Source organism: Balaenoptera borealis (genome assembly GCF_965194805.1).
Source record: "Balaenoptera borealis genome assembly, chromosome: 5".
Classification (NCBI taxonomy): Eukaryota; Metazoa; Chordata; class Mammalia; order Artiodactyla; family Balaenopteridae; genus Balaenoptera; species Balaenoptera borealis.
In genome coordinates, this window is record NC_138862.1 from 99,674,011 (window position 1) to 99,698,402 (window position 24,392).

General features: G+C 32.6%; 1 long non-coding RNA gene across 1 annotated transcript in view; it reads left to right on the forward strand.

Annotated features, from left to right (window-relative positions):
• The window catches only part of LOC309629833, a 42,473-nt gene extending 27,742 nt beyond the window's left edge, over positions 1-14,731 (forward strand). Inside the window, exon 2 of the long non-coding RNA XR_014245254.1 lies at positions 1,346-14,731. This is a non-coding gene — a long non-coding RNA (uncharacterized lncRNA). The remainder of the gene's footprint in view (positions 1-1,345) is intronic.
• The last annotated feature ends 9,661 nt before the right edge of the window (positions 14,732-24,392 follow it).

Here is a 24,392-nt window from a genome sequence, read left to right on the forward strand (position 1 = left end):
ATAGTGAGTCATTTTGCCTATTAGCAAAGAGAGAAATATGTCATTTATACTGCTGAAGAGATGTGCTGAAACAGACACGATTATCCTTTGTGAGAGGATATGTGTACAACTGTTTGGAGAGCAGTATTGCAGTGCATAACAAAAATCTTAAACATATCCATATTATTTCACTCAATAATTCAACTTCTTAGGGTTCTACCCTTAAATAATTTGAGAGTGTTATCATAACTATCATTGTAATTATCTTTTTAATTATTATTTATGAAAGCAATTTAAAAATGACTTGCTTTTAAAAACAGGATTATCAAAATAAGTTTGAAATATTCAAATCAGAAAATTTTCTATAGCAAAGAAACAACATATACTCTAATGAATCAAAATATGGGCAGATTTCCATGATATAGAGCTTTGTGGAAAGACAAGGAAACAAAATCTAAGTTTATAATATAGCTTGCTTATATTTTTTAAACAATCAAATATAATCTATATGATATATGTATATATAAATTCATACATATATCTCAATTTTAGAATTTTAGAATATTAACCAAGATTCTACTCTATTACTTTTTGCACATTTTTTTAAAAACATTGTGACTTTTCCTATGAAGTCAAAGACATGCACTGCTTCAGGAGAAGAAATATTCAGAAGTCATACATCAAAGATCCAAATTCTTTGTGTTTTACATACCAAATAAACTCTTAAGACTCATGAAAGAGAGGGTGATTTTGAGAAATTCCCCATAATGTTTATAAAATTTTTCATATATACAGCAATGGTGAAAGTAGTTTGCAATGAACACCTGCATATACCTCTCCTAGATTTTACCACTAATATTGTACTATATTACTATATTTCCTTTATCACAAATCTGTTTATACTTAACTCTATTCATCCTAATTTTGGATGCCTTTCTAAGTAATTTGCAGACATCAGTATACTTTATTCTAAATACTTCAGCATGTGTATCATTAAAAAGGAAGCTGTTGAGTTTAAGGTCTAAACTGTGGAAGAGGCAGAGCCTGTTGAGTCGTAACAACAGATTGGTAAGAGATGGGGAGACTATAGTGCTTCACTCCCCACTTTATATAAATGTTATGTAGGCAGATGAAACAGATCCTGAAAGAAGAGCAATAGAAGAAACATTGATTTGCTGTTGGTCCTTATAAACGTTCTAAGACTCAGTGGAGGAGGAACACATGCAGTCAAAACCCCGGGTATACAAAAGGATTCGATGTCAAGCAGACTGCTTTGCTTTATTTTCCTGTTGAAGCTTGGGGAAACTAGAAACTTCTCAAGGAAGTTTATTGTACCAAGATGATCACCTGAGTCTCGTCTTTACAGAGAAAAGTATGAGAGAGCATCTAAATGTTTCCAGAAGGGTGAAGAATAACTAAGAAGAGCACCAACAGATGTAACAAGATAAGGAAAAGGAAGAGTTCATGGATCAATGATCAGGGATGGCTTTGGGTCAGACACTCCTTCCGCACTGATATATGGAATTCACATCGTTCTAACCTATATGCCATCCTTGGGAAGATGAGAGGGCGAGTGGAAATTTTGATCTGAACTACATTAAACATGAAATGACTTAGAAAATACTAAATTTATCAAGTGTCCATAGAACTGACTCATTTGTATGTTCTACTGTCAGGGGGACGTGAGTGTTGAAAACTCAGAAAAGGCTGTAGACAAAATTTACATGTATTTTACAACTGCTTTTTTTTTTGCCCAAAAATATTCTGAACAGACTAAATTCTTAGATATAGTGTAAAAAAAAAAAAAGTTCTATTAAAGTGGGGAAAAAAGACATATTAAGCTTGGAAATGTGTTTTTGTTTTTATTGATTCTTTGGAAAACAACCTTCTGGGGTCTAGCACATAGAAACTGTTTGTATTTGGATATTTAGTTATGCAAAATAAAACCCAATCTTAAATGGAGAAGGACTGGTGTTAAAATTCTCTGTGAATAACCATATCTAGTAGAATGCTTTAAGCTATCTTTAAAGTTCCTTTTTTTATTCCCTAATCCTTTAGGAACCTTGTTTTCCCATGTGAGTCTTGTCTTAGCTATGTAGTAGAGCATTAGCTGATGGGCCTTTATTCATGCTTGATATAAAAATCACAGGGGAGTAGTAGCTACCTGAGTGGGCTAGAGGAATGATTTAAGGAGTGAAAGAATAGACAAGGACTCATTTGTGGAATATCTAAGCATAAGCATTCCGTGAGGTTTCTCAAGGTTAATGGAATAAAACAATCTGTAGTCAAGCAGGGTGGAGGCTTGCATAATATAAATGTATTTATCCAAAGAAAGAAATATAATATTATTTTTCCTGTCTTCAAAGGATATTCTCCACAATAGTATTTTCAGTTAATTTAATCCTGAGGGACACAGGTGATGTTTATTTTCTTCTGTTTTTGTTTCTGTTTCTTTGTTTCCAAATAATATACAATTAAATTGTGTTCATTCTCCGTGCTCCAAAACTGATTAAAATACTCTATGGCAGGTTAATAGCTTCACCTTTTTACTTATTTTGACCATGAGAGTTATTGATAAACGTTTTTAAGATAAGAAAAAAGATTGTATCAGTCAGAATTTGCACTGGTGCACTACAGCAACAAATAACCTCAAACTTTCAGTGGTTTATATCAACAAATGTTTATTTTTTACTCGGACTACATGTCTAATCATATCAACCTCATTTTGCTCTATTGCATCTTTATTCCAGTGTCCAGCCTCTCTTTGGGTACATTCATTCATTGTGAGTGAGAGAAAAAAGACATGGAAAATCACACAATGACTTTAAAGCTTCTGTCAAGAAGTGACATATGGCACTTCTACTCACATTGCATTGACCAAGCCAAGTCAACCCTGAGATCTCCAGAGCAAGGACATATAATCCCACTTCAGAGAGGAGCACAACAGGAAAAATAAATAAATATTTATCAAACATTAGTAAAACCTATCACAAACATATATTTAATTTAGCATATAATAAGTATATTAACTTCATATTTAGGTAATTTTGAATTCAATTAATATGTATCATATACATCCTTTTTTTTTACTAACTCTGTGTAAGAAATTGAGAAATTTGTTTTCTGGTCAATTACCTTAAATGTCTTACTAAGGTGAACATGTGCTGATTTTGCTTATCTAGCAACCATTCCATTTGCTACTGGTAAGAGTGCCTGAAATGTCTTTTAGGAACTACGTCTTACCCATTGTGGGTACGTGTATTTTAGATGGTGCTACACGTATAACTAACTCCAAGTTTGTTGCATGTGACCCTGCCCAGGGTCAAAGAACACAAATATTCACTAGACATAGTGTGACATATCCTTTTCCAAACAGTGCAGTTTGATCACTCTGGCCACATTAATCCATGTCAGCTGAAATATACCCGTTAAAATGTTTCAATCAGAATCAATCCTGGACATGAATAAAAGCTTGTCAGAAGAAACAAAACTGAACCAAATCTCTTTCCTTTTTATTGGAGCTGGGAGGATGTAAGCCTAACTGCTGGCAACCATTTTTCACCTTGTTCATGTAAGTGTAATTCACTTAGGGTGACAGCTGATGACATGTGGATGTGTGAAGAATGAGCTGTATCTGAAAATGGAAAGAGATAAAGGAGGAGGAACAAAAGCAAATGGCAAGGAACCAGTGTGGAATATGTAACCTATGAAAGTATGTGATCTATGAAATAAATGCCCTTTTCTTTCAATAGTCAGTTGGAAGTGATCTCTCTGGCTACCTGCAAACAAAAGTCCCAACTGATTCAAATACTATTCCAAATAGCACACATGCTTCCTGATTGAGGTTTTACTGTTTCTATAGCTGCTAATTTACACTAATTGCCAAGGTTCAGGCCTTCTCTCTTGGCAAAGGTACAATGGACCTGACTCGCATTACAGAAAACAGTACAATTTATTCATGTTGATCCTGGAGGTAAGGCAATATAAATAGGCTTCCAAAGCTTTATGCAGGATCAACACCAGTTTAATAGGATTCTAAAAGTCATGAGTAGAGAGAATTGAAGAAAATTATTATTTGAAGAGATAACAACACATGATTTTCCAAGTTGGCTAAAGACATGAATCCTCAGATTTGGGAATCACAATGAATTCAAGAAAAAATAAATAACTTTTCAATGAAAATCCCTATCAATAAGTACCTATGTTTTAATCACCAAGATATCACTTTTTCTTTCCATAGAATGTGATGATGAAGGATGATGACCTCATGTCTAGACAAGCTTTTAACGCTGCTGCTCAGGGGGTTCTAATGTGTTTCAAAAGCAATCAATCACATGCCAGAAGCTGCCTGGATAATTACCTCTGAGATTTTCTGAAAATTTTTAATCTTTTTTTGATATGAATATAATTTCAATAAAATCCTCTCATCAATGCACCAGGCAGGATTTGGATATCTGACTTCTATTCAATAATCTATAAAACCTCATCAAGAGGATGTTTGTTTTTATTGTGCTTGTCAAAGAATTTAACAATCAAATATATATTCTCAATCTTTAAGCCCTTGTGCTCTGAAAAATCTACTGGGGACATCTTCACTTCCTTTAAAAGAATATAAATCCAGAAAAATAAGATGTTAAACCAGTTTTACCACCTAAAGAACAATCAAGATTTTATTAAATTTTTTAAAGTAATGCATTGTCCATAAAGTATTTCCTGTTAATCGGTGTACACATTTTAAAAAATCTGATTTAAAATAAATTTTAAATTATTATGTTATTATGTTATCAATGTGCCAGAAAACTAGTCAAAGTAGAATCAAATTCATATACAAAGTAAGATCATCTATAATGTAATGCAGAGTTACTCTGTATAACAAGGAAAATTAGAAAAATATCAACTTGGAATTGTAAATAAATCTCTACCTATTTCATATGCCTATTATATTGTTGAATATAAGTTGTCATCAAGTGATACAGCATATGATTTGGGGGTTTTTTTTGATGGCGTGGAGTTAATGGAGAGGTGGGAAGAAGAAGAGGAAGTGAAAATGAAATGACAGTCCAAGGGTTGTTATCCTAGATTAAGGATTGTTAAATTTAACCTTTAGTAAAATGTTTAGGGATATTCTAAAGTACTGAATTCTAAAAATAAGACAGATTTTTTTATCTGGGCCACCAGAGATACTGAGTTATTAACTGGTGATCACATATTTATAGTATAAGACTACATATAGATTTATTCACCCTTTTTAATGAATGAAATAGATGGGGCTCAGGAGTTCACTAGATGTTCAAGTTTATCTAACTCAGTCATTCATCAGGTTGTGATAATAAAGCTGGTGCAATAGTTATATTGCTTCAGGAACCATAGGCTAAGAATTGTTTGTATAGTTTCAGAGTCTTAGATGTGTATCGTGCTGCCAAATCATACATTTAAAATTGGCATCAGATCTTTGAGGATAGGGGAGATGAAATGCCATAGATTTTTGAACTCCCTTATAATTCCCACGTTGCTACAATTAGTGCTAAGAAAAATTTGTCCTGAGTAGTGTTAATAGGTAATCTTTTAAAAATGTCATTCCCAAAGTAGGGCTTATTTTTATTTTTCAAATGATTACTACTAAAATGTAAGCAGTATTCTATTACAGGGTATCTCAGGTCCTTTAATCAGCTACTGTTTGTTGGGAATCTATGAGAGGGAGATATAGGAGCATAAGACAATCTGCAGTATTTTACTTTGACCCTTTGTTTTGTTGTCAAAGCCTCTAATAATATTGCTTTAAAACTACCTTCACCTAAATATGCCTTACGAGCCCTAGTTTATATCAATAACATACCTATAAATCATTTTGTCAGTTTTATAGTAACATTTAAGTTTTATCTTTCTATTTGTTAATCATCAATCACTCCAGAATCATATAGCATGATTTCATTGAAAATATAAATACAATTGAGAAAAATATCAAATAAATCACTATACTCATCAAAGGTAAGATAATTAATGCATTCTTTTTCTATTTCTTCTACAAAGTTATAAATAACCTTTACATATCACTGAAATAGTGCATATAACACTTGAATTTATAGAGTATTCAGAGTGATCATATAGTAGCTTATATTTTTGAATTCTTAAAAGTTGGTGAGAGGAGTGCATGAAACTTTATATTTGGGTGCTTTTTTATTAATTACTTATTAAATGCTTTATCATATTCAAGAAGTCAGCTTATATTTCCCCCTTGATCTAAGCTTTCTCATTGACACAATGAGAGCTACTCTCAGGTATTAGTTCAGCTAATTTGAAGAACAGTCAAGTGTACAGCCAGAAAAATCAGAGGATGTGAAACAAAACAGAAAAGAGGTTCTGAATTTCACATCCCCAGGGATAGATACTTAATGCCCTTCTAGGATCAAAGGGAAAAAAGAATCAATTAAACACCATGCAGTTGTATTGCATACGAATTCTGATAGAAAATTTTTACATTCTCTGTACAAATATTTAGCCAAAACTTTAAGAGAAAACTTAGTGCTCTGAACTCATCACTTTAAGGTAAACTTCAAATACATCTATGATATTCCTTGAACATCAACAAAATGAGCAAATGATCACAACTGGCACTTGTAATAAGCACTAGTTATGGTTGATGTATGAGACAATTACAATGTTTTGCTAGAAAATCTAATAAATCCCAGAATTGTTATTTTCAAAAATCTATTTTTATGGAAACTAGAGCCTGAATATTCCATTTATTACAGCAAGAGAACTATACAAGTTTTTCTGACAGACTGAGTCAAAAACTGTGTCAACTCATGAAAAGTAATTGTTTCTGAAGACTGGGATAAAATGCTTTATTTTCTAAAAATGAGTGGCTTAATGTTAAAATGTAGCAAACATAATTTTCACAACAATGATTTTTTTTAACATCTTTATTGGAGCATAATTGCTTTAAAATGTTGTGGTAGTTTCTGCTGTATAACAAAGTGAATCAGCTATATGTATACATATATCCCCATATCCCCTTCCTCTTGTGTCTCCCTCCCACCCTCCCTATCCCACCCCTCTAGGTGGTCACAAAGCACCCAGCTGATCTCCCTGTGCTATGCGGCTGCTTCCCACTAGCTATCTATTTTACATTTGGTAGTGTCTATATGTCAATGCCACTCTCTCACTTTGTCCCAGCTTACCCTTCCCACTCCCCGTGTCTTCAAGTCCATTCTCTACATCTACATCTTTATTCCTGCCCTGCCCCTAGATTCTTCAGAACCATTGTTTTTTTTTAGAGTCCATATATATGTGTTAGCATACGGTATTTGTTTTTCTCTTTCTGACTTACTTCACTCTGTATGACAGAATCTATGTCTATCCACCTCACTACAAATCGCTCAATTTCATTTCTATTTATGGCTGAGTAATATTCCATTGTATATATGTGCTACATCTTCTTTATCCATTCATCTGTCGATGGACACTTAGGTTGCTTCCATGTCCTGGCTATTGTAAATAGTGCTGCAATGAACATTGTGGTACATGTCTGTTTTTGAATTATGGTTTTCTCAGTGGGATTGCTGGGTCAAATGGTAGTTCTATTTTTAGTTTTTAAGGAACCTCCATACTGTTCTCCATAGTGGCTGTATCAATTTACATTCCCACCAACAGTGCAGGAGGGTTCCCTTTTCTCCACACCCTCTCCAGCATCTATTGTTTGTAGATTTTTTGATGATGGCCATTCTGACCGGTGTGAGGTGATACCTGATTGTAGTTTAGATTTGCATTTCTCTAATAATTAGTGATGTTGAGAATCCTTTCATGTGTTTGTTGCCATCCTGTATATCTTCTTTGGAGAAATGTCTGTTTAGGTCTTCTGCCCATTTTTGGATTGAGTTGTTTGTTTTTTTGCCATTGAGCTGCATACACTGCTTGTATATTTTAGAGATTAATCCTGTGTCAGTTGCTTCATTTGCAAATATTTTCTCCCATTCTGAGTGTTGTCTTTTCGTCTTTTTTATGGTTTCCTTTGTTGTGCAAATGTTTTAAGTTTCATTAGGTCCCATTTGTTTACTTTTGTTTTTATTTCCCTTTCTCTAGGAGGTGGGTCAAAAAGGATCTTGCTGTGATTTATGTCATAGAGTGTTCTGCCTGTTTTCCTTTAAGAGTTTTATAGTGTCTGACCTTACATTTAGGTCTTTAATCCATTTTGAGTTTATTTTTGTGTATGGTGTTAGGGAGTGTTCTAATTTCATTCTTCTACATGTAGCGGTCCAGTTTTCCCAGCCCCATTTATTGAAGAGGCTGTCTTTTCTCCATTGTATATTCTTGCCTCCTTTATCAAAGATAAGGTGACCATATGTGCGTGGGTTTATCTCTGGGCTTTCTATCCTGTTCTATTGATGTATATTTCTGTTTTATAACAAAATGAATTTAAAAGAATCAGATACCTGTTTTGACCTAGAACTCAAGAAAGTAAATAAATATAACAATACTTCACAATATATTTGACACATTTTCAAAACATGATTCACTTACAATATAATGTTTTCTTGAAATAAAATATTTTATTCAGGTGGATGCTTTATTGCTTTTCCCCCACCATATCTAAATGCTTTGTGATTTAAAAAAAAAAAAAAGTTTTTTTTTATTTACTGTTATTTAGTGTATGGATTAAATAAGACTATAAAAGATTATTCAAGATAAACTATTTTAGAGGGTTTGATTGAGTTCCACATAAAGTCAATCATTTGGTCTCAACCAAGTTGAAACCCTGTACCTACTTTTTGATTAATTCAGTTGAGCCAAAAATTTTCTCATGATGCTAATATTAGCTCAACTAAGGTCAGAATTTCAAGTTTAATTATGAAGTATGTATGCAAATAATATAGGTACATGAAGAGTTATTTGCATAACCAATTGAGTTTGGACCTGTTAGCTACTGATACATTCAATCTTTCCTGAAACATTTTTAATATATCTCTTAAATTTGTTCAAATTTTAATTAATACATGTATAAAAAGTGAAAAAGGAGAAGCTTTTATTCTTCCTGAATTTTTTGAGATAAGATTGACAAATAACATTAGTTTCAGATGTATAACATAGTGATCCAACATTTGTATATATTGCAAAATTATTCTTCTGGTCTTAAACTCTTTTAACTATACAGTAAATTTTATATATACCTAAAATGTTAGTTTTTTTCACTCAGTAATATGCTTTTAAGGTAACTGCATGTCTTTTTATGATTTGATTTTGCTCATTCATTTTTAGCACTGAATAGTATTCCATCTTCTGAATGTGTCAGTTTATCCATTCACTTACTGAAGGACATCTTGCTTGCTTTCAAATTTTGACAATTATGAATAATGCTGTGATAAGCATCCATGTTCAGGTTTACATGAGGACATAAGTGTTCAACTCCCTTGGGTGAATACCAGGTTTTGTATTTGCATTGTTATATGGTAAGTTTTGTGGGAAACCACCAAACTGTCTTCCAAAGTGGCTGTACCATTTTGCATTCCCACCGCTTTACACCTCGCCAGCACTTGGTGTTGTCAGTGTTCTGGGTTTTGGGCATTCTAATAGGTTTTGTAGTCATATCTCATTGTTGTTTTAATTAGCATTTCCCTGACGACATATGATGTAGAACATCTTTTCTCTGCTTATTTGCTATCTGTATATCTTCTTTGGTAAGTTGTCTGTTAAGGTGTTTGGCCTATTTTTTATCAGATTGTTTTTTTATTGTTGAGTTCTAAGAGTTCTTTGTATATTTAAAATAATAGTTCTTTGTCAGATTTATCTTTAATTGATATATAATTGGCATAAGGCATTGCATAAGTTTAAGGTGTACAATGTGTTGATTTGATACATTTATATATTGCAATATGATTACTAATGTAGCTAACACCTCTATCACATCACATAATTATCATTTTTTCTGTGGTAAAACAAGATCAAGTCTCTCAGCAGCTGTGAAGTTTTTAATCCAGTATTGTTGACTGTAATCACTATGCTCTGCATTACGTCTCTGGAACTTTTTTATGTACTAGTTATAAGTTTGTACCCCATAACACCATCTTCCTAATTCCCCCACACCCCAGCGCTGGTAATCACCATTCTACACTCTGCTTCTTTAAGTTCAGCTTTTTAAGATTCCATGTATAAGTGATGCACAGTATGTCATTCTCTATGTGACTTATATCTTATGTGGCTTAGCATAATGCCCTCAATTCCATCCACAGTGTTGCTAATAGCAGGATTTCCTTCTTTCTCATAGCTGAATAGTAGTTCATTGTATATTGGTGTGTGTGTGTGTGTGTGTGTGTGTGTGTGTGTGTGTGTGTGTGTGTGTGTATATATATATATATATATATATATATATATATAGTGTCCATTATATATTGGCATATATATATAGGCATCTATCTATCTATCTATCTGTATAGATATAGATATAGATATAAAACATATACATGATGGTTTATTTCTGGGGTCTCTATTTTGTTCCATCAGTCTACAGGTCCATTTTTATGCAATTATCATACCATTTTAATTACTGTAGTTTTGTAGTATAGTTCGAAATTAGGAAGTGTGATGCCTTCAGCTTTGTTCTTCTTTCTTGGAATTGCTTGGACTTAAGTGGAGTCTTTTGTGACTCCATATAAATTTTAGGATTTTTTTTTCTATTTCTGTGAAAAAAGAAAACTATAGACCAATATCTCTCATGAATATAGATGCAAAAATTCTCTAACAAATGTTATCAAAATGAATTTGACAACTCATTAATAAGATCATACAACATGACCAAGTGGAATTTATCCCTAGGATGCAAGGATGGTTCAACATATGCAAATCAATAAATGTGATGCATCACATTAATAGAATGAAAGATAAAATTCATATGATCATCTCAATGGATGCAGAAAAAGTATTTGACAAAACACAACATCCTTTCAGGATAAAAACCTTCAACAAATTGGGCATAGAAGGAACATACCTCAACATTATAAAGGCTATATATAAGAAATCTACAGCTAACATCATTCCCAATGGTGAAAGGTTGAAAGCTTTTCCTCCAAGATCAGGAATAAGACAAAATTCCCCATTGTCACTACTCTTATGCAGCATAGTACTAGAAACCTTGGCTAGAGCTAGTAGACAAGACAAAGAAATAAAAGACATCAAAATTGGAAAGGAAGAAGTAAAACTGTCATTATTTGCAGGTGATATGATCTGATATATAGAAAATCCTAAAGTCTCAACCCGAAAAAACTATTGGAACTAATCAACAAATTTAATAAAACTGCAGGATATTAAATCAACATACAGAAATCAGTGGTGTTTCTATACACTAACAACAAAAAAGCTAAAAAAGAAATAAAACTATCCCATTCACAAGACAATAAATTACTTAGGAATATACTTAACCAAGAAAGTCAAAGATCTGTGCAATGAAAACTAACACTTTCATGAAAAAAATTGAAGAAGACACAAACAAGTGGAAAGTTATCCAATGTGCACAGATTGGAAGAATGAATATTAATATATCCATACTACCCAAAAGCCATCTATAGATTTAATTCAATTCCTATCAAAATTCCAATGGCATTTTTCACAGATGTATCTTGCATACTTTCTTCAACTTTGTAGTTTGCCTTCTAATTCTCTGGACACAGAGCAGAAATTTTCAATTTTAATCAAGTCCAGCTGACCAATTATTTCTTTCATGGATTGTGTTTTTGGTGTCATATATAAAAAAGTTACTGCCATGTTCAAAGTCATCTAGATTTCCTCTTATGTTATTTTCTAGGACTTTTTAAATTTACATTTTACATTTAGAACTGTCATCTACTTTGAGTTAATTTTTGTGAAGGATATAAGATCTGGGTCTAGATTCATTTCCTTTTTTCTTGTTGTTTTTGTTTTTGTTTTTTGCATGTAAATGTCCAGTTGTTCCAGCACTATGTGTTGAAATTTTTTTTTTTTTAATTTCCCAAGACCGTTTCTTGTGCTGGAATTTCCTTTCCCTAGAAACTTATTTAGTGCATACAATATCAAAACAAATTAAAAGTCTTATTTGATAATCAGAAATTATACTTGTTTCCATGTTCTTTGAATAATTGACATATTTAAGGAGTACTTTCTTCTATGTATTGTTTTTTCCCCTTCATTTTGCAAGCTTTCCTCAGGTGTCTTGATTGCCATATAATTTACAATGAAAGAGTACTCTTAATTGTAATTAGGCATTTGATTTTTTATAATTGAAAATGTAAATATTTGTTTTGGAGCCTATAAATAGATAAATTGGGAGATATGTTCCCTGGGTAACTAATGCCCACACACATTATCTACACAGTTTCTTCTCAGAGGCTTTATTCTCCTTCTGTAAAAATGAACCTGTAAAAATGAATGAGTGAATGGGCATTCATCTCATGATGTTATGTGTGTGTGTTTGTGGTGTGTTGGGGGAGGGGGTGGGGGATGTTCCATTTATAGATCTTTAATTGCAATTGCAGACTTATATCTCACTCCTGCCATCTGTCAGGCTTACAGTTTCTTAGTACCTGGGCTCCTGCAGATTCTGCAGAGCAAATGAGCTCCTGCTTTTCATATAGATTTTGACTTCCTTACCTCTGTCTCAAATTTTACCGTCATAGTCTTGTATATGCCTTTCATCTTACAAATTGCTTTTGAAATATTTCATTCACTGCTAGACCCTTTCAGTTCTTTTTATTCTTTCAACTTTTACCTTTTTATTAAATTTTCATCATCTTAATGGTGTGTTTGTAAGGGAATGTGGGTGAACATGTTATGTCCATCATCCTAAACAAGAAATACCCTATGGTCATTATATCTGAATTATCTTTAAGATACTGCTATTATCTGCTTATTTTTCTCTTTCTTCATTTGTTCTACTCGTTGCCTAATTGCATTTCAATCACACTTTAAAGTCAGAAAATCTCTAATAGAATTTCTTTGCTCCAAATAGGCTCTTTGTATTCATTCACATTGTGTGTATGTGAAGCTACTCAATTTTTAATTCTCTGCTTTCCTTAATCTCTTTCTCATAAATATTCCTCAGTCTCTTTTATTCTCTCTTTTTAGTCTTGAATCTCCAATCACTTCATCTGAAACATGCTTTCCATGCACTGAATTAGTCAATGGAACAGTTATTCTCTCATACAATGGTAAAAACCAATTAAATATAAATGAAAATGATGTAAATCACCAAATTACTTGGCCATCTTCAGAAGTGCACATAGATATTGTAATGATAAAAATTGAATAGTTGTATAGTCAGTGGCGGAATGTCAGGGATAATAGCAGCTGTAATAAGGTTTCTGGTTTGTTTAGATTTCAGCATGTAGTGTTTTCATATTTACTCAATTTCAAGTACCTAATACTTTAGTGGTTCCGTGTTTAAAATAAGAGCTGTTTTTCTCTGGAATTTTAATTAGTTATTAACAACTTCAAGTAGCTTTCAAAAATCATTCTCTTCTTTATTGCTTACCAAATAAGACAAGAGAGGATCACATGGCAGATGTTTCATATTCCAGTAAATACTCTTCAACAGTTACGAGTCTTTTACCATCTCATAAAATAGAAAAAAAATGTTATTTATCCAATAACACTCTGGTATGAGTATATTAATACTTTTGGTCATTTTAATTCAAATTTTAATAACTTTCTTTCGTGAATATCTCAATTGCATTCACAAAGTTTCTCATAAGGTGGTTTCTATATCATTTTTACAGTGCTGCTCCCCCAGTTATTCATGTAGCTCACTCCTATCTTCAGAATCTTCACTTGAATATCATCTCAAAAAAGCCTTCCTATCAAAGATTGTTTTCTTTGATTCTTCCTATCAAAGATTGTATGAAAGAATAACTGTTCCACTGACCAATTCAGTGTATGGATAAGCATGTTTCAAATGAAGTCTCTATCAAAGATTGTTCTCATCACTCTAAATACATCTTATTGTTTTTCATAGTAATTATTGCTTACTGATATTATAGTTTATATATATATATGTTTTTTTCTCTCTCTCTTTCCCCTACTAGAATAAGAGTTCTCTGTGGGTAGGAACTTTGTCCATTTTGTTTAATACTCTACCCCTAATCACAAATGCTTGACAAAGCTTCTCAATAAATCTTTGTTAAACAGATGAGAAAAAGAAAAGAAACTAAACTCTTAGTTTAGTTTTATAATAATGTTTAAGGTAAAAAATAAATTGTATATCGCATAACTATAATTTAGGAATATGTTATAGTGAAGTGTGTGGGGAGGTGGGGTATGGAATCAATTCATTTTGACTTTTTTTTTTTTTTTTGAAATATGTTTGACTTACAATGTTGTGTTAGTTTCTGGTGTACAGTAAAGTGATTCAGTTATATATATATGTGTGTGTGTGTATATATATTCTTTTTCATATTCTTTTCCATTACAGTTTATTACAAGGTATTGAATATAGTTCCCTGTGCTATACAGAAGGACCTTGTTGTTTATCTATTGTATATATAGTTTTTTGTATCCTCTAATCCTAAACTCCTAATTTATCCCTCCATGCTCCCCTTTCCCCTTTGGTAACCATAAGTTTGTTTTCTATGTCTGTGAGTCTGCTTCTGTTTTTAAATAAGTTCATTTGTATCATATTTTAGATTTCACATATATTTGTCTTTCTCTGTCTGACTGACTTCACTTAGTATGATAATCTCTAGGCCCATCCATCATTTTGACTTTTTGTGTTGACTTGTATGGAGGGAAGTAACAGCACACAAGAGCACCTACCATATTTAATTTGTTTGTATAAGAGTTACAGATAAACAGGTGTGCTAAATACAATTACTGTTTTTTAATACAGTTCAGTACCTCAACACTATTTTATTAACTCTATATACGTTGACATCTTTCTGAAGTCTGCATTTTGACAAGTCTTATGCAGTAATTTACAAGGTAGATGTAGTTAATAGTTAATAAGTGTTCTGCTAATGCATGAATTAAAAATATTAATTTCAACCAATATAACATAGATTAAACATAGTACTATCTGGTTAAATAAAACATTTGTGAGGAAATTTTTTTTAAATCTTCCACTTTTTCATGGAATGTGTCCAAGTAGAAATGGATGAATTTTGTATACCGAAAATCCTGATAGGCTATTCATTCTATAAATATGTGCCAGGCAGTATATTATATCCTGGTGATGTGTTGTCCAGGAAAGGTCATTTCCTTATGTACCCACTAGTTTAACAGGGAAAAAAAAGTCCCTGAACAAATAATTGCACAATAGTTGATCATTTCATATGAGAAGTATAGAGCAAAAGTAAAACAAACAGCAATCACAACAAATCATTAATCTAAAGCCTAAGCAGTACTCAGAGAATGGCTAAACATTAACTAATCAAAGGCATGTCTGGGTAGCAAGCCAGGCAGAATAAAAGAGCATACATGTGAAGAAAGACTAAAGAGCAGTCCAATATGATGAATGAATAAGGCTGAGTCTTCCCAAATGAGGTTAGATACATAAAAACCACTTCATGCAATGTCTTTCAGGATATTTTAATTATTTTGGAGTTTTTTGTTCAGATGAAAATAGAAGGCATTGAAAGGTTTTGGTCAGAGTAAGGACATGACAAGGTGTATTTCTTTATATTTATTTAAACTTAAATTTTAACAAGTATTCTTTTCTTCAAAGTAATTTATGGACGTGTATGGTAACTTTAATTTATTGATCCTTCTTCACTCCCCTATATGAAATTACAATGTACACATCCTTGTCAAAATCTCATAGTGGAATGTACTGTCCAGCTGCTTGACAGAGGCCTAGGTTATTTGTCTTGTTCGGGCCAAAGGAATGTTTGTGGGCATGATGCTTGTAGAGATTTATGCTGTGCTTATATGACTGGCATTGTTCCCTTGAGCTTCTGTCATCTTAATAAGAAGAAAGCCATGGGTAGCTTCTGACTACAATTTGGCCTCCACAGTGAGACACATTTAGCCCAGCAGAGCCCAAGGTTGAGTCACACTAGCTAAACTTCAACTATGTTAGCAAGAAATAAGTGCTTATTGTTTTCATGCCACTTATTTTGCAGGTCTTTGTTATACAACATTACGGAAGAAAGTAACTAAGTGATATAACATGGTAAAAAAAAAAAAAATCTACCCACAGTAACTTAAACTTAAAATAAGGATCGATTACACCAACATTCCTAAATTCACTCTTTCCCCAGTGAGTCTCCTTGCGTAGCTCTAAATAATGTTTATGAATCTTTTTCTTGATTTTGTTAACTATAAATATTATTTATTAATGAAACAGTAGGATAGCTGCAGCTTTCTCCTATATAACTTTCACTCTCTCCATATTTTATAGTTATATTGTCCTGTTATTTTAAACTCTTTTTTAACATTTCATAATATATTTCAAGTTTTATATTTTATTCTGCTAGCTTCAGACACTCTTGACCCCCTCATCTATGATATATGGTTATTATCATCCTTGATTTCTCTTCCCCCATCTATTCCCCACTTCTGTTTCACAGTTTCAGCTAACTGCATTATTATTTTAGCATTGATAATATTAACAATATATGTATTCAGCTCTCTAGGTTGGTCTTACTAAAAGCTAGGGATGCCTAGGATGCATTTTTATTCAGCTGGTCTCAATCTAGGCATTCACAAACGTGCTGAGTTTGGTTTGAATTAGTTACCTGCCATATAAGCAGACAAGCTCAGCATACCAGTCAGGATGGGCCAGACGGGTAGAAAAAGAAAACCTTGAGAATGGCAAAGCAGAGCTTTTCAATGTACTTGATGGAACCAGATGGTAACTGTCATCTGTGGTCTCTTAAGTGGTTCCAAGAGCCATGGAACCTTGTACCTCCAACTGAGAGTATGCACATTGCCTAGCTTTGTGTAATTTCCTCTGTACATGTAGATAATTCGTACCCTTTTGATTTTAATCTTTTAATAAAAATACTTTCATAGACATAAATAACTTTGTCTTCTATGTTTCTGTCATTACTGTTGCTGAATGCCAGCACAGAAGCCATAATTAAATACAAAATGATGTTTTCCTGTAGATTGATTAAAAATGAAAATAATTACATGATTATTGCTATGTAAATATTGTTCCCAACCCCAGTGTCAATATTCTGATGAAAGCATTAAGAGGATGTTCAGTGTTATATGGATTAGCCTCTTTTACATTCTATCAATTGTGCAAAACCATAACACATTTTAATTTTCTTCCTGTTTGGTCATGATTCTTTTGTACATTTTTAAATTTTATTTCTAAGTCTTTTTTTAATGCTTTTGTTACTCTGTTTTATTGCTATTGATAGAAGATGCCTTGGTCATATCCTCAAGTTTATCTGCATCATCAGGCTTATTCTTTAAATCATAAGATTCATACTGTCACCAAGGTGATCCTCCTTTTGGACACTTCTTGCTTTCTGCTCCAGTTTGGAGCAGACTTGCAGAAGAAGACTTGCTTCAAAACACTAAGCTTGGCATTTCATTTTTCTATACTATAATTCCGTATTAGATCTACTGTTTTCCAGTTCTCCTATTTCCCTTTTTCTTGGTTGTATCTTTTATTTGCTCCTTTGTTTATTAATGTGTATGTATATATGTATGTGTATGCGTGTGTGTATATATATATATGTACACACACACATGTGTATTATCTCTCAAGGGTGAGATTGTATATATATATATAATTTACATTTTAGAATTCTAGATAGAAAATAATTTATAAGACTGATGCTAATCTGAGTCTCATTCTTTTCTAGCATATCCTCCTTTTTTGTCTTGATTAATTTCACTTTTGATCTTTTAGCATTGTCTATTTTATCCTTGGTGTTCTGCAATGCCACAGGTAGTTTTATTTTTGTTAATTCATGCCGCTCAGTAGATGGTTTGAATTTTAAGTTTTTTTTCTTTTTTACTTCTTTGATTCAAAAGAACTTTTTTTTAAAACTGTTTCATTAATAACTTCCATCTCCCATATTATCTGTTTTTCTTTGCTGAACTATTAGGTAGGTCCCCCTACAGCATTTATTCTTCCCTTGTATTTCCCATTTCTTTGCTTGTTTGCTATATTCTAGACTCTTTAAGTCAACTCTTAACCATTTTAGTCAACACTTTATATTAAAAATGACATTACTAATGTCAGGTAGTTCTTATTCTATTCCTCTTCTTCAGAGTGTCATTGTTTTGTTAACAGATTTCATCTTTAAAGATATTGTCTGTGGATATTAATTACTTTTATAAAAATTCTCCTCAATTGAATTTTCACTGTTCATTTTGGTATTTTCTCTTTAATATTGTATTTTTTGTGTATCTGTTGATACTTGTTTTGGGCATTATACTTAAAATGGAAAGAATAGGCTGGTTAAAATAGCAGTAGGCAGGAGTCTCCTTTGCTATTATATCCTCCAACGGTTTTTGAATTAGTAACTAGATAGAAGTTTAATACCCATCTGTAGAGTATTTTCCTCAGCAAATTTCATTTTAGGTTCTATGGGGAGGTGCCCAAGGGGCAAACTGGGCCCTCCAAGATGTAAAAGCAGAGAGAGCTTTTACTCTGCAGTACTCTCACTAAAATCCTTGCACCCCAGAAGTAGTTTGTTCAGTTTCCTCAGAGACTTTTGCCTAGAGATCAAAAAGAAAACTGCTGTGCTGAGAAGGAGTGGGGTAAAGATAAAGTTGTTTCTGCATGCATCTTCAGTTAATCACTCAATTTGCTGCCTTACTTTTCACTTCTCTTTGCATCTCTTGACTCCAACCCTCTCCAGGATTCTGGAAAGACATGCTCCAAATTCATTTCAGTTCTCTTGCTTTGTTTCATCCACCTATACACTCACATCCACTGTTCATATTCCTAAAAGTTGTTTAAAATGATACTTTTTAATAGTAACATTCTAACTAGACTATTGTAGATTTAATTTTGTGTTTATCTTATTATTTATATGGGATTTTAATAGAAAAAAAGATAAAATTTTATATGCTCAGCTTGCCATCTTGAACTGGAATCGTGTATGGATAAAAAGAACTCTCATAATAACTTCTCACTCTCCCCTCACCATCACAGGGCCTGAGGCAAAGGACCCATGGTATATTTACTCAGTTACAATCACTATTCTTTACCTGTTTTAATCCCTTAATCGTATGCCCTAAAATGTCTCTCTTCTTTTTAGAAGTGTGCCTTCAATAAACATTGATGATTGTTTGGACCATTTTCTTCTTGAGTATCACTTACTTGATATTTTTATCTTGAACTACTAACAAACCATTTCTCTTTAAAATTCCAACACACAGATCCATTCTTCCAAACCTCACTCTATTTATATCAAGAATGAATATGGCAGGAAATGGTTATAAGGATGATGTGATGGTCCATTCTAGTTTGAAGTCAGTGGAAATGAAGAAAATGATATCAAAAAATATTAAAGGGTGAAATAAAAAGGACACATGGGATTATTTTTCTAGATCATAAAATTAAAGTAATGGAACTATCATCTAATAAGCTACAGAATATGATGAGTAGATTTGAGAGAGACATCATAAGATCAGTTTTGACCTTTTGTATTTTTAATTTCTTGCAAGACATACATGAGGATGCAAATACAAACATTTGTTCTTGTATAGTGAGAGTTTTGGACCTATGGGTAGCAATTGTGGTAAAATTAGGAATGAGTCATCTAGGAATAAAATATAGAGGGAGAAGAAAAGATGGACTAAGACAGGGAGGGCACTGGTAAATTCCATCATGTAATAGTCTGCATAGAACATGAGAACTCAGAAAAAGAGAATAAGTCGGAGCATCAGGAGAAGCAGAGAGGAAAAAAAATAAAACAAGTGTTTAGGGAACTGCCAGGAGAAGGGAGCCTAAAGGAGCCTGAAGATCCTGTCCTGGCCAGCAAAGAAAAGCATAGGCAATTTCCTTAGTCAACAAACCATTTTCAGGTTATTATATATTCTATTATATTCTAGGCTTTGAACTAGACCCTGAGGATGCAGTGGAAAAAAAATAGTCCATGACCTCAAAAAGCTTAAAATGTAGCATGAAAAATGGCCATTGAACAATTGAAGTGTAATAAATACCAAAAAAGGCAAACATAGTAATGCTGTGAGAGTGTGTAAGCATAGTTTGGGGGTCATTTATGCCATTTTGGAAAAAAAGTAATGCTTAAGCTGTGACTAAAAGATGATCAATACATGTGAGTCAGAGAAAGTTGGAGTTTATACAGTGGCATAGAGTAGAGGAAGACAAAAAGAGGAAAGTAGATGGGAACCCTCAGAGAAAACAAGTTTTAGTTTCTCTGTCAACAGTTTTAATAAAGAAATGAAATATTAGCACAAATTTCCAAATGTCCTAGCAATCTACATGCACAGTTGAACCTGTTTTTGATGTGTTGGAGACAACAGAGGAGAGGTATAGAACCCGTTTTCATGAAATGGCTTGCTATTAGAATATAGGCACTGTGCACTGTACAGTGAGAATCAGATGGATCACAGTCTGAAGTTTTTCAGTGATTAAAATTATTGGTGGATCGCAATTTTAAAGATTTGATAACTAGATTTAAACTCCATTACAGTCTGGTATAATATATGAATTTAAAACCCTGACAGTAAATTTAAAATGATTTAGTTTTGAATTTTCTAAACCCCAGTTTCAATGACACTTTCTTTATTCTTGCAAAAGAGAATATTCCAATAACTCTCAAAAAGTTTCAACAATTCCTATAAATTGAGGAATATGCACCATCTTAGTGCATATTTTCTTAATAACATTTTAAATGTTATTTAACATTTAATAACAATAAATAATATCATTTTCTTAATAACAGCTCTTAAAATTAAGTTTCTATTCAACTTCTTAAGGAATCGCCATAGTTTTCTTGACCTTTTAGTAGACAAAGTTTTCTGGGAAAAGATCATCTTGGTCAGTTCTTAAAAGTCAAAAGGGAATCTAAAGGCTATTTTTAAGAAATGGAAAAGGCCAAAGCACTTCAAATCTTGCAACATTCTGTTTTTTAATCACACTACAGAAACTGCCTTAAAATGGCAGTTTCAGAATGAAGTCATTTTAAATTTGTCACTATGCGTAAGTTGCCTTTTAAATTCTTCAATGGTATATGCATGAAAATGGGTATTATAGTCAATATGAAGAATTTTCAGCTGATGAACTAAAAGAGAAAAAAATGTAACTATGGCCAATTTATGTGACATTCCTTTGGGAAACCATTTTTCATTGGTCAAATAAAAGTCTAAAATATTAAATGACATATTATTTGTGTTAAAAATAGGAAATATGCATATAAATGTGATAAAGGAAATATATTTTTGCCAATAGTTATAAAAAATATTTTTGAAGTAAGAATTGTTCTGTAAAATTCATTAATAAACATATAAATTTTTTCAAAGCACAGAAATAAGTTCCTAGAAGGAAAGTGTAGCCACTTGACAATGTTTGACTGAAGGATAATTCTCTCTTTTAAGAAGATGTGTCTATTGTTGACAGTACAGATACTGATGGAGAAATGGAGCAGGCAACTATTCAACTGGATCAGAGTGTTTAATCTACTGATCAAAGAGAATGATACATTTAGAGTAGAGGAGACCTCACACTTAGTCTTCATTTTGTATATGCTCTAAATGCAATTTCTTGAAGGTGTTTAAATAATTTCATTCAAAGTGTACCTATGTAAACATATGTATTAACTTTTATGACCTGATATGTGGTCTATAAATGTATGTTGGATAGGATATTCCCTACTACTTTTCTTTAACTTGGGAAAAAATATTTTCAGATGAAAAATAGATGATAGTTGGAAAGATCAATTCGGATAAAAAAATATTTTATTGGAAAAGGAAAGACATACAAAATTAATTCACTGTACTTAATTTTGATTTTTTTATACTTTTTAGTTTTAGACTATATTTTTTTCTTCCTTAAGAATGAAACTGCTTAATATATTCCTATTTAAAACATGGTTATTAAGTTAATCCAATTGATAACTTAATCACTTCTATTATCCATCTGTAATTCTGGCTTTCAACTGATCCAGTACATACACAGAAAAGGGCAACTGTCAAAAATATAAATTAGAAAATAATCACTTTTCCAGGATATTTAAATTCATCAACTTTTTGAGGAATTGTTCTACTTTTCTGGTAGTTTTTCTTTGTTTATTTTATAATACAGTTCTGGGATAGATCCATTATGTCCTACAGTATAACTAAATTGGCCAAAGACCAATAACATCAAAATAAATTTTGAAATCAAAAACTTGTATGTCGATAATTTTGTATGATTACATTATTGGCATATGACACAAAACTATAATTTCCTAGATGGTTATGGAAAAAAGTGCCCTTTATGGGTTTCAGGTTAAGCCTCAGGGACAATGTCAAAAGTATAATATATCTTACTCAGGATTAGTAATGAAGATGACTTGGAAAACATCTAAGAACAGGGAGCATACTAAGAGTAGAAAAGAGCATACAAAGTCTACATAATATGCCAGAATATTGGAGTGTATGGAGAAAGATGATTGTCTTAGTTCAGGCTGCTATAACAAAATACCATAGACTGGGTGGTTTAAACAAAAAACATTCTCACAGTTCTGGAGGCTGGGAAGTCCAAGATTAAGGTGATGGCAGATTCAGTTTGTGGTGAGAGCCTTCTTCTTGGTTTGCAGATGGATACCTTACTGCCGTACCCTTCCATGGTGGGGGACAAGGGGTTGGAATGAAGGTGAGAAAGAGACAGAATCTCCTGTCTCTTTCTCATTTTATAAGGACATTAATCCCATCAAGAAGATTTCACCCTCATGACCTAATCTAACCCTAATTAGCTGCCAAGTTGATTAAGGGATTGTTATAAGCATTGGTGGATAATACTAAATTTTTTATACTTTGTTTTTCTACAATATACATTTCCTCTGTTTACATGACCTTATAGTAAATCCTGTTCTGTACACATACCTTATAAGTACCCCACTACCACCATCACCCAGTGGGAATCAAGAAAAAGAAAACATCTGAGTTGATATGGAGCAAAGAGAGTAGCAGGAGGAGATAAACTCCAGGTTATAATAACATCTCATTGAGGCCATGGATTAAAATCCTGCATGTTCAAGGAAAAATAGTAATGAATTTTCTTGAAAAATCCAGAAATTGTGGATTGACTTGAAAATTCCAGAAGTTGTGGAAATTCCTACAGGTCATTGGATAAAAGACTTAAATTTAGCTAATATTTGTCTCAAAGTATCAAGCTAGTATTTGTCTCACAATATTTAGTTTATATTGACATCTTAAGGTTGAATTTTATAAATAAATTATCTTACACTAACTTAATCGTACATTAACCTGCTTTTTAAATCATTCTTAATGCTTTTAAGATATGAAAATTTTATTATTGTGGACAATAGTATGCTTTGGGAACGTTTTTTCTAACAATTGGCCTAACATGGTAAAGGCTTTCAATCCATAGCCTAAGTTCTGTTTAGGAATATTTTAGATGGGGGATTTGAAGCAAACTATGTAGTAGAGATATGAAATATTTGTGAGAATTTGGATGCAAAAGACTAAAATTTGCAGGCAAGTAGGGAGATGGTACTTACAGAAATCTGAATAGCTACTCAGATATGTCCTCAAAGAGTCATATCATCTTCATGAAGTCATTATAGTCTCAGTTTTGATCCCAGCCTTGTAGTTTCATAAATTCTTTCTTGTTAGAGTCTCTGAGCGTCTTGCAGAATACTGATTCATACTAACAAAACCAACAAAGGACTGAAAATATACAGACCATATATTGCATATTTTTAAGCTAAATTGTAAATATAAGACCTAAGAAATTCGTTCTGTGACTATGCTCGAGTATGATGTTTTCTGAGCAGGTTACTTTACAGAAAAGGAAATCATCAAAAAGTCCCTTGGTGAGAAAAGACTTAGAGTAAAAATTATTAATTACTTGATTTAATTGTATGTGGCATTGATCTCTGATAGTAGGATATATCCAAAACAGAGGTAAAAGTAACCTTCATACCTTTCTGGTAGATTCTTTATTTCCCGGAAGTGATCAGAAAAGATTTTTTATTTCACTAAGACCACTTTTCTGCTTTGTTTCTTGGAACCAGAACAATGGTGTCGAATATGTTTGTGGAGAAGTAAAAAAAGAGGGGACAGGGTTTTGTACTAGCTCTCAGTTTATATCCCTCGGAGGAGAGAGCTGTACCAAATGGATCCATATCAATAAAGCATAGAATAAACGGAGAATTCTACTGTCAGCACAGAGCAGATCAGCAGTGAAAAGGCATGAAATAGTCCTCCTTGACCTCTCTTAATTCTCATGGTAGCATGGAATTTATGCATATGTTCCCCAAAGCCCCAGAGAATGAAAGATAGTACAACTGAGATCCAGC